This window comes from Sinohyriopsis cumingii, chromosome 10, assembly GCF_028554795.1.
Source record: "Sinohyriopsis cumingii isolate HCF-2022 chromosome 10, ASM2855479v2, whole genome shotgun sequence".
Lineage (NCBI taxonomy): Eukaryota > Metazoa > Mollusca > Bivalvia > Unionida > Unionidae > Sinohyriopsis > Sinohyriopsis cumingii.
The window spans coordinates 48,692,372-48,705,287 of NC_142970.1; the positions used below are offsets into that span (position 1 = coordinate 48,692,372).

The following is a 12,916-nucleotide window of genomic DNA, read 5'->3' on the forward strand; positions in this document are numbered from 1 at the left end:
GTCTGTACGCTGATAAGACAGCCGATTGAAACGTCGCTACATCACATCCGTCATGTTGTGAAATATCGTAGGGATTGGTTGTAAGAATACACATCAGTTTCATGTTTTCGGTAATTGTGGAGTGCAACATGTAATTTAGGATATGATTGACCAAAATTGACCCGATCGTGAACTTGTCTCTTTCCGCCGGCATCTTGATCAAGGGAAACAAATTTGTTAAATATAAAGCCCCCAATTGTGACGAATTACGTGGGAGGTATGTTTCACGATCTGACGTTAATAGCCGTGCGATATTAAATGACGAACACTAGTTGTGCCTTCTCAGAGCAAGAGAAACGTGTTATACAAACCAAGAGCCAGTCCGACGTCGTTTCTTCAATTCCCGATGTGTTCTTATCACATCTAATATGAATATATACCTTATATTTAATCATCAAACCTTTCTTTGAATATTTTCTATTTTGGTTTGACTTTGTTATTTTGAATATAGTTTGGAAGTAGTTGCACGAATACACATCGATCTGATGTGCTTGGTGATACTCCTCTTGTAAACTGCAGGATGTTGGTTAGGACAGCAAAGGCCGAGATTGTTCATATTGTGAATTCGTCTGCTTCCGGTGTCATATTGTTCCATGTTAATTAAAAATTTCTTTAGAATAATGGTTTCACTATCGACTAATTACAACGCAGTATTTAGTTCATGCCATGACATAAATATCCAGGCGATGACTGAAAAACGATATTACTAGCTGTACCTTTCTCAAAACAAACGTTAGTCTGATAAGTCAACAGCCAATAGAAAGTTTTTTCTTCAACATCCGATGGTGATGTGCCATATCTAACACGACTATATACCTTCTATTTAGTCTTAGAACTTTACATTGACGATTGTCCTTAACATTTGTGATTGTTATTATGTATTAAGCTCAATACAGCATATACCACTTTATCTTAGAATATTCGTTACCAGATTCTTTGGTGTGAAAGATCCCTACCAGAAACTTATATGACGGTAACAGATTAACTGCTGATGTCTGAACGATAGATCACTTATAATTAGCTACAGAACACTTAAAATTAAAAAAGCTAATATGGGACTAGTCGAATCACAAAAGGTCTCTTATGGGATATTTGTTTAAAAAACTATAGCAAGAAGAAAATGTGTTTATTCAACTCAATTATGCAATTCCTCGTATCCAAATGAAGAGGAAAATTCGAAAACACTTAATGAAAATAAAACGAGATGGCATTTCGAAAAACGAACATGATTCTTGGGTGACCAGGTTACGCTCAGAAGTCAAATAATTCAAATGTTTACCTACCTTACAAGCAAATTGAACAAAAGAGGTGTTTTGCTGTGGAATTTTGAGAAAGTGCAAATTACTACGGCAAAATATTGATGAGAAATACGCCACTAAAAACTGTATTTACAAACAAAGCTGTAGCTATTAAAATATACACGCCCGATGTGGGGCTCGAACCCACGACCCCGGGATTAAGAGTCCCGTGCTCTACCGACTGAGCTAACCGGGCAGATAATGTTAACATCTATTGACTTTTCTCATCAAGAGACATCGTATTTATATATCATAATAAAAAAACAACATTAGCTGTCATTATTTCACATAAAATTTACTCATGGTGACTGAAAAAAAGAATGTTCGGTAACAAACTCTTTCGTGTGATACATCGATATGGCAAAATTATGAGACCATGTCATTAAAATTTATGCACCAAAGATTAACTTCCAAACTGAAGGAAAATATATCGTATATGATTAACCATGTAAAATTAGAAAAATGTATTTTGTGATTACCTTGAACCCAAAAGGTCTCTTGCGAAATACTTTTTTTGAAACGATAACAGACTATTTCTCTATTCAGTGCAATTATACAATTTCACGTACCATAAGATAGAAAGTCTAAGCAAACTTAATACAAACAAAAAACAGGAATATGGCGGGATAAATGAACAACATATTTGGGTCAAACTCTAAAATCAAATAAATCAAATTATTAATAACCTTACAAAAACTTTCGCAAAACATGTTACTCCACGATGACGCGGTGTGGAAGTTTATGGCAAAGTACAAACTATAAAAAAGTTCAGCACTGTTCAACCTAATCATCAGCTATATAAAGCAAACAATAAGGAGACATATACATCTAAAAGTTGTATTTACCAGTCTTGTGTTAACCAGGCTGATATTGATAACAGTTATTCCCTTTTCTCCTCAAGTTGATTTCGTATTCTTAACTCACAATGATGCGTAGTAAAATGTTAAGACAGTGTGCAAAATGTTATTTTATCACATAAAATTGTCCTCTGTCATAACAAACACTATAATCAAAATCGAATCGCCCAATGTGCGGCTCCAACCCACGACCCCGGGATTAAGAGTCCCGTGCTCTACCGACTGATATTGTAAACATATATTACCTTTTCTCGTCAAGAGATGTCTCATACAATATAAACCAGTCATTCGTATGTGAAAAAAGTCTATCGAGATGTATCATTAGACAGGCAAAGAAAAGGCAGACGCTATATTTTTCATTTCCGACGTATTTGCTTTAACATCCGCTGGGTTTATTACACATAAAAATTAGTCTTGAAGACTATGAACCTCTCCTTGTTTGTGTGTGTTTGCTGACGTATTTGTGTTATTTGTGTTTTGCTTAGACGCCCGTTTCTATATCACTATGTTCGTCTGTTAATGGAAAATTGACTTGAAAAGAACAATACAATTAGGTATTTTTCTCAGTCGCCTTATGTCACTTAACGTATTGTGGATAACCTTTAGCATTTGTACAGCCTTGTACCAGTCTGTACGCTGATAAGACAGCCGATTGAAACGTCGCTACATCACATCCGTCATGTTGTGAAATATCGTAGGGATTGGTTGTAAGAATACACATCAGTTTCATGTTTTCGGTAATTGTGGAGTGCAACATGTAATTTAGGATATGATTGACCAAAATTGACCCGATCGTGAACTTGTCTCTTTCCGCCGGCATCTTGATCAAGGGAAACAAATTTGTTAAATATAAAGCCCCCAATTGTGACGAATTACGTGGGAGGTATGTTTCACGATCTGACGTTAATAGCCGTGCGATATTAAATGACGAACACTAGTTGTGCCTTCTCAGAGCAAGAGAAACGTGTTATACAAACCAAGAGCCAGTCCGACGTCGTTTCTTCAATTCCCGATGTGTTCTTATCACATCTAATATGAATATATACCTTATATTTAATCATCAAACCTTTCTTTGAATATTTTCTATTTTGGTTTGACTTTGTTATTTTGAATATAGTTTGGAAGTAGTTGCACGAATACACATCGATCTGATGTGCTTGGTGATACTCCTCTTGTAAACTGCAGGATGTTGGTTAGGACAGCAAAGGCCGAGATTGTTCATATTGTGAATTCGTCTGCTTCCGGTGTCATATTGTTCCATGTTAATTAAAAATTTCTTTAGAATAATGGTTTCACTATCGACTAATTACAACGCAGTATTTAGTTCATGCCATGACATAAATATCCAGGCGATGACTGAAAAACGATATTACTAGCTGTACCTTTCTCAAAACAAACGTTAGTCTGATAAGTCAACAGCCAATAGAAAGTTTTTTCTTCAACATCCGATGGTGATGTGCCATATCTAACACGACTATATACCTTCTATTTAGTCTTAGAACTTTACATTGACGATTGTCCTTAACATTTGTGATTGTTATTATGTATTAAGCTCAATACAGCATATACCACTTTATCTTAGAATATTCGTTACCAGATTCTTTGGTGTGAAAGATCCCTACCAGAAACTTATATGACGGTAACAGATTAACTGCTGATGTCTGAACGATAGATCACTTATAATTAGCTACAGAACACTTAAAATTAAAAAAGCTAATATGGGACTAGTCGAATCACAAAAGGTCTCTTATGGGATATTTGTTTAAAAAACTATAGCAAGAAGAAAATGTGTTTATTCAACTCAATTATGCAATTCCTCGTATCCAAATGAAGAGGAAAATTCGAAAACACTTAATGAAAATAAAACGAGATGGCATTTCGAAAAACGAACATGATTCTTGGGTGACCAGGTTACGCTCAGAAGTCAAATAATTCAAATGTTTACCTACCTTACAAGCAAATTGAACAAAAGAGGTGTTTTGCTGTGGAATTTTGAGAAAGTGCAAATTACTACGGCAAAATATTGATGAGAAATACGCCACTAAAAACTGTATTTACAAACAAAGCTGTAGCTATTAAAATATACACGCCCGATGTGGGGCTCGAAGCCACGACCCCGGGATTAAGAGTCCCGTGCTCTACCGACTGAGCTAACCGGGCAGATAATGTTAACATCTATTGACTTTTCTCATCAAGAGACATCGTATTTATATATCATAATAAAAAAACAACATTAGCTGTCATTATTTCACATAAAATTTACTCATGGTGACTGAAAAAAAGAATGTTCGGTAACAAACTCTTTCGTGTGATACATCGATATGGCAAAATTATGAGACCATGTCATTAAAATTTATGCACCAAAGATTAACTTCCAAACTGAAGGAAAATATATCGTATATGATTAACCATGTAAAATTAGAAAAATGTATTTTGTGATTACCTTGAACCCAAAAGGTCTCTTGCGAAATACTTTTTTTGAAACGATAACAGACTATTTCTCTATTCAGTGCAATTATACAATTTCACGTACCATAAGATAGAAAGTCTAAGCAAACTTAATACAAACAAAAAACAGGAATATGGCGGGATAAATGAACAACATATTTGGGTCAAACTCTAAAATCAAATAAATCAAATTATTAATAACCTTACAAAAACTTTCGCAAAACATGTTACTCCACGATGACGCGGTGTGGAAGTTTATGGCAAAGTACAAACTATAAAAAAGTTCAGCACTGTTCAACCTAATCATCAGCTATATAAAGCAAACAATAAGGAGACATATACATCTAAAAGTTGTATTTACCAGTCTTGTGTTAACCAGGCTGATATTGATAACAGTTATTCCCTTTTCTCCTCAAGTTGATTTCGTATTCTTAACTCACAATGATGCGTAGTAAAATGTTAAGACAGTGTGCAAAATGTTATTTTATCACATAAAATTGTCCTCTGTCATAACAAACACTATAATCAAAATCGAATCGCCCAATGTGCGGCTCCAACCCACGACCCCGGGATTAAGAGTCCCGTGCTCTACCGACTGATATTGTAAACATATATTACCTTTTCTCGTCAAGAGATGTCTCATACAATATAAACCAGTCATTCGTATGTGAAAAAAGTCTATCGAGATGTATCATTAGACAGGCAAAGAAAAGGCAGACGCTATATTTTTCATTTCCGACGTATTTGCTTTAACATCCGCTGGGTTTATTACACATAAAAATTAGTCTTGAAGACTATGAACCTCTCCTTGTTTGTGTGTGTTTGCTGACGTATTTGTGTTATTTGTGTTTTGCTTAGACGCCCGTTTCTATATCACTATGTTCGTCTGTTAATGGAAAATTGACTTGAAAAGAACAATACAATTAGGTATTTTTCTCAGTCGCCTTATGTCACTTAACGTATTGTGGATAACCTTTAGCATTTGTACAGCCTTGTACCAGTCTGTACGCTGATAAGACAGCCGATTGAAACGTCGCTACATCACATCCGTCATGTTGTGAAATATCGTAGGGATTGGTTGTAAGAATACACATCAGTTTCATGTTTTCGGTAATTGTGGAGTGCAACATGTAATTTAGGATATGATTGACCAAAATTGACCCGATCGTGAACTTGTCTCTTTCCGCCGGCATCTTGATCAAGGGAAACAAATTTGTTAAATATAAAGCCCCCAATTGTGACGAATTACGTGGGAGGTATGTTTCACGATCTGACGTTAATAGCCGTGCGATATTAAATGACGAACACTAGTTGTGCCTTCTCAGAGCAAGAGAAACGTGTTATACAAACCAAGAGCCAGTCCGACGTCGTTTCTTCAATTCCCGATGTGTTCTTATCACATCTAATATGAATATATACCTTATATTTAATCATCAAACCTTTCTTTGAATATTTTTTATTTTGGTTTGACTTTGTTATTTTGAATATAGTTTGGAAGTAGTTGCACGAATACACATCGATCTGATGTGCTTGGTGATACTCCTCTTGTAAACTGCAGGATGTTGGTTAGGACAGCAAAGGCCGAGATTGTTCATATTGTGAATTCGTCTGCTTCCGGTGTCATATTGTTCCATGTTAATTAAAAATTTCTTTAGAATAATGGTTTCACTATCGACTAATTACAACGCAGTATTTAGTTCATGCCATGACATAAATATCCAGGCGATGACTGAAGAACGATATTACTAGCTGTACCTTTCTCAAAACAAACCTTAGTCTGATAAGTCAACAGCCAAAAGAAAGTTTTTTCTTCAACATCCGATGGTGATGTGCCATATCTAACACGACTATATACCTTCTATTTAGTCTTAGAACTTTACATTGACGATTGTCCTTAACATTTGTGATTGTTATTATGTATTAAGCTCAATACAGCATATACCACTTTATCTTAGAATATTCGTTACCAGATTCTTTGGTGTGAAAGATCCCTACCAGAAACTTATATGACGGTAACAGATTAACTGCTGATGTCTGAACGATAGATCACTTATAATTAGCTACAGAACACTTAAAATTAAAAAAGCTAATATGGGACTAGTCGAATCACAAAAGGTCTCTTATGGGATATTTGTTTAAAAAACTATAGCAAGAAGAAAATGTGTTTATTCAACTCAATTATGCAATTCCTCGTATCCAAATGAAGAGGAAAATTCGAAAACACTTAATGAAAATAAAACGAGATGGCATTTCGAAAAACGAACATGATTCTTGGGTGACCAGGTTACGCTCAGAAGTCAAATAATTCAAATGTTTACCTACCTTACAAGCAAATTGAACAAAAGAGGTGTTTTGCTGTGGAATTTTGAGAAAGTGCAAATTACGACGGCAAAATATTGATGAGAAATACGCCACTAAAAACTGTATTTACAAACAAAGCTGTAGCTATTAAAATATACACGCCCGATGTGGGGCTCGAAGCCACGACCCCGGGATTAAGAGTCCCGTGCTCTACCGACTGAGCTAACCGGGCAGATAATGTTAACATCTATTGACTTTTCTCATCAAGAGACATCGTATTTATATATCATAATAAAAAAACAACATTAGCTGTCATTATTTCACATAAAATTTACTCATGGTGACTGAAAAAAAGAATGTTCGGTAACAAACTCTTTCGTGTGATACATCGATATGGCAAAATTATGAGACCATGTCATTAAAATTTATGCACCAAAGATTAACTTCCAAACTGAAGGAAAATATATCGTATATGATTAACCATGTAAAATTAGAAAAATGTATTTTGTGATTACCTTGAACCCAAAAGGTCTCTTGCGAAATACTTTTTTTGAAACGATAACAGACTATTTCTCTATTCAGTGCAATTATACAATTTCACGTACCATAAGATAGAAAGTCTAAGCAAACTTAATACAAACAAAAAACAGGAATATGGCGGGATAAATGAACAACATATTTGGGTCAAACTCTAAAATCAAATAAATCAAATTATTAATAACCTTACAAAAACTTTCGCAAAACATGTTACTCCACGATGACGCGGTGTGGAAGTTTATGGCAAAGTACAAACTATAAAAAAGTTCAGCACTGTTCAACCTAATCATCAGCTATATAAAGCAAACAATAAGGAGACATATACATCTAAAAGTTGTATTTACCAGTCTTGTGTTAACCAGGCTGATATTGATAACAGTTATTCCCTTTTCTCCTCAAGTTGATTTCGTATTCTTAACTCACAATGAATGCGTAGTAAAATGTTAAGACAGTGTGCAAAATGTTATTTTATCACATAAAATTGTCCTCTGTCATAACAAACACTATAATCAAAATCGAATCGCCCAATGTGCGGCTCCAACCCACGACCCCGGGATTAAGAGTCCCGTGCTCTACCGACTGATATTGTAAACATATATTACCTTTTCTCGTCAAGAGATGTCTCATACAATATAAACCAGTCATTCGTATGTGAAAAAAGTCTATCGAGATGTATCATTAGACAGGCAAAGAAAAGGCAGACGCTATATTTTTCATTTCCGACGTATTTGCTTTAACATCCGCTGGGTTTATTACACATAAAAATTAGTCTTGAAGACTATGAACCTCTCCTTGTTTGTGTGTGTTTGCTGACGTATTTGTGTTATTTGTGTTTTGCTTAGACGCCCGTTTCTATATCACTATGTTCGTCTGTTAATGGAAAATTGACTTGAAAAGAACAATACAATTAGGTATTTTTCTCAGTCGCCTTATGTCACTTAACGTATTGTGGATAACCTTTAGCATTTGTACAGCCTTGTACCAGTCTGTACGCTGATAAGACAGCCGATTGAAACGTCGCTACATCACATCCGTCATGTTGTGAAATATCGTAGGGATTGGTTGTAAGAATACACATCAGTTTCATGTTTTCGGTAATTGTGGAGTGCAACATGTAATTTAGGATATGATTGACCAAAATTGACCCGATCGTGAACTTGTCTCTTTCCGCCGGCATCTTGATCAAGGGAAACAAATTTGTTAAATATAAAGCCCCCAATTGTGACGAATTACGTGGGAGGTATGTTTCACGATCTGACGTTAATAGCCGTGCGATATTAAATGACGAACACTAGTTGTGCCTTCTCAGAGCAAGAGAAACGTGTTATACAAACCAAGAGCCAGTCCGACGTCGTTTCTTCAATTCCCGATGTGTTCTTATCACATCTAATATGAATATATACCTTATATTTAATCATCAAACCTTTCTTTGAATATTTTCTATTTTGGTTTGACTTTGTTATTTTGAATATAGTTTGGAAGTAGTTGCACGAATACACATCGATCTGATGTGCTTGGTGATACTCCTCTTGTAAACTGCAGGATGTTGGTTAGGACAGCAAAGGCCGAGATTGTTCATATTGTGAATTCGTCTGCTTCCGGTGTCATATTGTTCCATGTTAATTAAAAATTTCTTTAGAATAATGGTTTCACTATCGACTAATTACAACGCAGTATTTAGTTCATGCCATGACATAAATATCCAGGCGATGACTGAAGAACGATATTACTAGCTGTACCTTTCTCAAAACAAACCTTAGTCTGATAAGTCAACAGCCAAAAGAAAGTTTTTTCTTCAACATCCGATGGTGATGTGCCATATCTAACACGACTATATACCTTCTATTTAGTCTTAGAACTTTACATTGACGATTGTCCTTAACATTTGTGATTGTTATTATGTATTAAGCTCAATACAGCATATACCACTTTATCTTAGAATATTCGTTACCAGATTCTTTGGTGTGAAAGATCCCTACCAGAAACTTATATGACGGTAACAGATTAACTGCTGATGTCTGAACGATAGATCACTTATAATTAGCTACAGAACACTTAAAATTAAAAAAGCTAATATGGGACTAGTCGAATCACAAAAGGTCTCTTATGGGATATTTGTTTAAAAAACTATAGCAAGAAGAAAATGTGTTTATTCAACTCAATTATGCAATTCCTCGTATCCAAATGAAGAGGAAAATTCGAAAACACTTAATGAAAATAAAACGAGATGGCATTTCGAAAAACGAACATGATTCTTGGGTGACCAGGTTACGCTCAGAAGTCAAATAATTCAAATGTTTACCTACCTTACAAGCAAATTGAACAAAAGAGGTGTTTTGCTGTGGAATTTTGAGAAAGTGCAAATTACTACGGCAAAATATTGATGAGAAATACGCCACTAAAAACTGTATTTACAAACAAAGCTGTAGCTATTAAAATATACACGCCCGATGTGGGGCTCGAAGCCACGACCCCGGGATTAAGAGTCCCGTGCTCTACCGACTGAGCTAACCGGGCAGATAATGTTAACATCTATTGACTTTTCTCATCAAGAGACATCGTATTTATATATCATAATAAAAAAACAACATTAGCTGTCATTATTTCACATAAAATTTACTCATGGTGACTGAAAAAAAGAATGTTCGGTAACAAACTCTTTCGTGTGATACATCGATATGGCAAAATTATGAGACCATGTCATTAAAATTTATGCACCAAAGATTAACTTCCAAACTGAAGGAAAATATATCGTATATGATTAACCATGTAAAATTAGAAAAATGTATTTTGTGATTACCTTGAACCCAAAAGGTCTCTTGCGAAATACTTTTTTTGAAACGATAACAGACTATTTCTCTATTCAGTGCAATTATACAATTTCACGTACCATAAGATAGAAAGTCTAAGCAAACTTAATACAAACAAAAAACAGGAATATGGCGGGATAAATGAACAACATATTTGGGTCAAACTCTAAAATCAAATAAATCAAATTATTAATAACCTTACAAAAACTTTCGCAAAACATGTTACTCCACGATGACGCGGTGTGGAAGTTTATGGCAAAGTACAAACTATAAAAAAGTTCAGCACTGTTCAACCTAATCATCAGCTATATAAAGCAAACAATAAGGAGACATATACATCTAAAAGTTGTATTTACCAGTCTTGTGTTAACCAGGCTGATATTGATAACAGTTATTCCCTTTTCTCCTCAAGTTGATTTCGTATTCTTAACTCACAATGATGCGTAGTAAAATGTTAAGACAGTGTGCAAAATGTTATTTTATCACATAAAATTGTCCTCTGTCATAACAAACACTATAATCAAAATCGAATCGCCCAATGTGCGGCTCCAACCCACGACCCCGGGATTAAGAGTCCCGTGCTCTACCGACTGATATTGTAAACATATATTACCTTTTCTCGTCAAGAGATGTCTCATACAATATAAACCAGTCATTCGTATGTGAAAAAAGTCTATCGAGATGTATCATTAGACAGGCAAAGAAAAGGCAGACGCTATATTTTTCATTTCCGACGTATTTGCTTTAACATCCGCTGGGTTTATTACACATAAAAATTAGTCTTGAAGACTATGAACCTCTCCTTGTTTGTGTGTGTTTGCTGACGTATTTGTGTTATTTGTGTTTTGCTTAGACGCCCGTTTCTATATCACTATGTTCGTCTGTTAATGGAAAATTGACTTGAAAAGAACAATACAATTAGGTATTTTTCTCAGTCGCCTTATGTCACTTAACGTATTGTGGATAACCTTTAGCATTTGTACAGCCTTGTACCAGTCTGTACGCTGATAAGACAGCCGATTGAAACGTCGCTACATCACATCCGTCATGTTGTGAAATATCGTAGGGATTGGTTGTAAGAATACACATCAGTTTCATGTTTTCGGTAATTGTGGAGTGCAACATGTAATTTAGGATATGATTGACCAAAATTGACCCGATCGTGAACTTGTCTCTTTCCGCCGGCATCTTGATCAAGGGAAACAAATTTGTTAAATATAAAGCCCCCAATTGTGACGAATTACGTGGGAGGTATGTTTCACGATCTGACGTTAATAGCCGTGCGATATTAAATGACGAACACTAGTTGTGCCTTCTCAGAGCAAGAGAAACGTGTTATACAAACCAAGAGCCAGTCCGACGTCGTTTCTTCAATTCCCGATGTGTTCTTATCACATCTAATATGAATATATACCTTATATTTAATCATCAAACCTTTCTTTGAATATTTTCTATTTTGGTTTGACTTTGTTATTTTGAATATAGTTTGGAAGTAGTTGCACGAATACACATCGATCTGATGTTTGATCATTTCTTCATAGGTGTTCGTCGCATGCTATTCATCTTCATATTAGGTACTGGATTAAACCTTCTCCTTCTCCTTTGTACTACTTTGAAATTTTCGATATTAGTACCGTTTTCTTGACATGTACGTGATTCGTTTGATCTTTCAACAATGTCTGCAGCCATCTTCCTGTCATCATCTGAATCTGTCCCCGATCCATCTCCAATTGTATGATTGTTGTTTACTTCCTCAGATTCTATTTCTACATTGGTCATATCAACTCCAATTCTTTCTTTTTCTTCCCCACTTTCTCCACTCTCATTATCTTTTTTTTCATTCTCAATTTCTTCTTTATCATCTTCGTCACTCTGTAACTCCAATATGTCTTCCCTCATATCATCATCAACTTGCGAATGAATGCCTGCAATGGCCTCTCTGTAACACATACATGTTTGCGCCTCTTTGTGGCATTTGTCGCATATCCTGTATGTACACATAAGAGGAAAACTTCCACAACTTTCACATCTTTGCCTTGTGCAATTTTTTGCTACATGGCCTTGCTCCCCACACTTGTAGCATACAAAATCAGGGCAGTCTTTTATAACATGTCCCGGATCAAGACATCTAGAACATACCTTAACTTGATTATTGTGTAATACTCTAAAGTATTGTTGACCATTGACAATCTGAAATTTCAGACTGTAAGGTAAGGATTTTACCTGCTGTGGAAATTTACATTTGACATAACGAGTCCCATCAGCCACACTAGTTCCAGGATAATATCTGCGTTGAATGGGAGAAAGAAGTTCTACTCCGTATTCACCGAGCTTCATACTTATATCATCATCTGTGATGTATGCTGGTAAATGAAGAATTGACACAATAATAGTGTCTGAATATAAAAGAGTACAATCAAAGTGTTCACTTCCAATATCAATTCCACACAAGGTATTATATGCTACTTCCTTACTCGGTAGTGTGACCTCATACAAAATTGCACCTTTGGGCACAACTGCATAGACCGACATATCTCCGGTTAATTCTTCTACACTTCTAACAATATCACTTGCCTTTATTTTCTTCACATCCTTTACATCAATCACCACGGTACATTCTTTCCCA

General features: G+C 35.4%; 4 non-coding genes across 4 annotated transcripts; all 4 read right to left on the bottom strand.

Annotated features, from left to right (window-relative positions):
- Positions 1–1,460: 1,460 nt before the first annotated feature.
- Trnak-cuu (transfer RNA lysine (anticodon CUU)) lies at positions 1,461–1,533 on the bottom strand. The gene has a single exon. It is a non-coding gene; the product is annotated as a tRNA-Lys (tRNA).
- Positions 1,534–4,281: 2,748 nt separating this feature from the next.
- Trnak-cuu (transfer RNA lysine (anticodon CUU)) lies at positions 4,282–4,354 on the bottom strand. Its single transcript has one exon. It is a non-coding gene; the product is annotated as a tRNA-Lys (tRNA).
- A 2,748-nt stretch (positions 4,355–7,102) lies between these two features.
- Trnak-cuu (transfer RNA lysine (anticodon CUU)) lies at positions 7,103–7,175 on the bottom strand. Its single transcript has one exon. It is a non-coding gene; the product is annotated as a tRNA-Lys (tRNA).
- Positions 7,176–9,924: 2,749 nt separating this feature from the next.
- On the bottom strand, positions 9,925–9,997 carry Trnak-cuu (transfer RNA lysine (anticodon CUU)). The gene has a single exon. It is a non-coding gene; the product is annotated as a tRNA-Lys (tRNA).
- Positions 9,998–12,916: the final 2,919 nt, after the last annotated feature.